The 2,359-nt window shown below is 41.8% G+C and overlaps 1 long non-coding RNA gene across 1 annotated transcript; it reads left to right on the top strand.

Moving 5' to 3' along the window:
• The first annotated feature begins 317 nt into the window (after positions 1 to 317).
• Positions 318 to 1,926, top strand: LOC135559787 (uncharacterized). The gene is made up of 2 exons (XR_010458565.1): positions 318 to 496; positions 1,369 to 1,926. It is a non-coding gene; the product is annotated as an uncharacterized LOC135559787 (long non-coding RNA).
• Positions 1,927 to 2,359: the final 433 nt, after the last annotated feature.

The raw sequence follows: 2,359 nt of genomic DNA, 5'->3' as shown, positions 1-2,359 counted from the left end.
CCTATGTTAAAGTCAACATTGGCCTCATTGTGAAATCCCTGAGCGGTTTCCACTCCGGCAACTGCGTTAGGAAGGTCACCTGTACCTTTGTAGTGACTGGGTGTATTGATTACACATTTACATTTACATTTAAGTCATTTAGCAGACGCTCTTATCCAGAGCGACTTACAAATTACACCATCCAAAGTGTAATTAATAACATGTTATTAATAACATTTAAACCATGGGATATCCTTGTCTCATCGTGCACCAGCGACTTCTGTGGCGGGCCGGGCGCAGTGCATGCTGACCATGTTGCCTGGTGTAGGGTGTTTCCTCTGAGACATTGGTGCAGCTGGCTTCCGGGTTGGATGTGCGTTGTGTCAAGAAGCAGTGCTGCTAGGTTGGATTGTGTTTCGGAGGATGCATGGCTCTCGACCTTCACCTCTCCCGAATCCGTACGGGAGTTGCAGCGATGAGACAAGACTAACTACTACCAATTGGATACCACAAAAATGTAAACATGTATTTTACCTTTATTTAACTAGGCAGGTCAGTTAAGAACAAATTCTTATTTTCAATGATGGTCTTTTTTAAATAAAAGCACATTTTTTGTCCATTAAAATAACATCATATTGATCAGACATTGTAAATGTTGTAAATTACCATTGTAGCTGGAAATGGCAGATTTTTAATGGAATATCTACATTATCAGCAACCCATTATCAGCAACCATCTCGTGTGTTCCAATGGCACGTTGTGTTAGCTAATCCACGCTTATAATTTTAAAAGGGTAATTGTTTAGAAAACTCTTTTGCAATTATGTTAGCACAGCTGAAAACTATTGTGCTGATTAAAGAAGCAATAAAACTGGCCTTCTTTAGACTAGTTGAGTATCTGGAGCATCAGCATTTGAGTGTTCAATTACAGGCTCAAAATGGCCAGAATCGGACTTAACCCATGGGGAAGGGGTCACACTGGGACATTCAGAGAGGGGGCATATTATTGTGGCCCTGGTGGCACACAATCAAAGGTCTGACTGCATGGAGATGCTTGGGAATATGGTCAATATGGGGGACCATGTTGTGGGTGATTCAGGGGAAGGGGGTATATCTGACCTCCATCATCTAGGACGTGACAATGGTTAATAAAACCTCCCCATTTCTGCCCATTATTTGCAGTTTTGCAGGCCTTCTCATACAGCTGCAACTGCATATGCATTCTCCTGTTTCAGCCTCCAGTATTTATGCTGCAGTAGTTTATGTGTCGGGGGGCTAGGGTCAGTTTGTTATATCTGGAGTACTTCTCCTGTCTTATCCAGTGTCCTGTGTGAATTTAAGTATGCTCTCTCTAATTCTCTCTTTCTCTCTTGCTTTCTCTCCCGCGGAGGACCTGAGCCTCAGGACTACCTGGCATGATGACTCCTTGCTGTCCCCAGTCTACCTGGCCATGCTGCTGCTCCAGTTTCAACTATTCTGCCTGCAGCTATGGAACCCTGACCTGTTCACCGGACGTGCTACCTGTCCCAGACCTGCTGTTTTCAATTCTCTAGAGACAGCAGGAGTGGTAGAGATACTCCTAATGATCAGCTATGAAAAGCCAACTGACATTTACTCCTGAGGTGCTGACTTGCGGCACCCTCGACAACTAATGTGATTATTATTATTTGACCATGCTGGTCATTTATGAACATTTGAACATCTTAGCCATGTTCTGTTATAATCTCCACCCGGCACAGCCAGAAGAGGACTGGCCACCCCTCATAGCCTGGTTCCTCTCTAGGTTTCTTCCTAGGTTTTGGCCTTTCTAGGGAGTTTTTCCTAACCACCGTGCTTCTCCACCTGCATTACTTGCTGTTGTTTTTTTTGGCTGGGTTTCTGTATAGCACTTTGAGATATCAGCTGATGTAAGAAGGGCTATATAAATACATTTGATTTGATTCGTAAATCAAGACCTTTCTTGAGTTGGGCTCTGGGATGGTGCAACTGTTGAGAATGTGAGTCTATGGTTGTTATGGGGGTTGAGTGTGTATGAGTGTGTGGGTGTGTGTGTTTCCCACAACTGTTGCGAGGGAGTAAAAGATGTTAGGGACAATATAGGATGATTCACAATAATTGTTTGCTAATATAACAATTGCTTGCCATAATGTAATTTTGGAAATGGCGAGACTGCTGAGGTAAAACTCCTTTGCATAAATTGCCTACATTACTTCAGATATTAATAGCTAATTATGGGGGGAAAAAAATAACAGGATTAAAAAAATATATATATATATATATATATATATATCGATTTTTTTTAATGGCTATATACAGTTGAAGTCGGAGTCATTAAAAATCGTTTTTCAACCACTCCAAATTTCTTCTTAACCAATTATAGT

Source organism: Oncorhynchus nerka, linkage group LG1 (genome assembly GCF_034236695.1).
Source record: "Oncorhynchus nerka isolate Pitt River linkage group LG1, Oner_Uvic_2.0, whole genome shotgun sequence".
In the NCBI taxonomy this organism is placed as follows: Eukaryota; Metazoa; Chordata; class Actinopteri; order Salmoniformes; family Salmonidae; genus Oncorhynchus; species Oncorhynchus nerka.
This window is presented reverse-complemented; position numbering and strand designations above follow the sequence as displayed.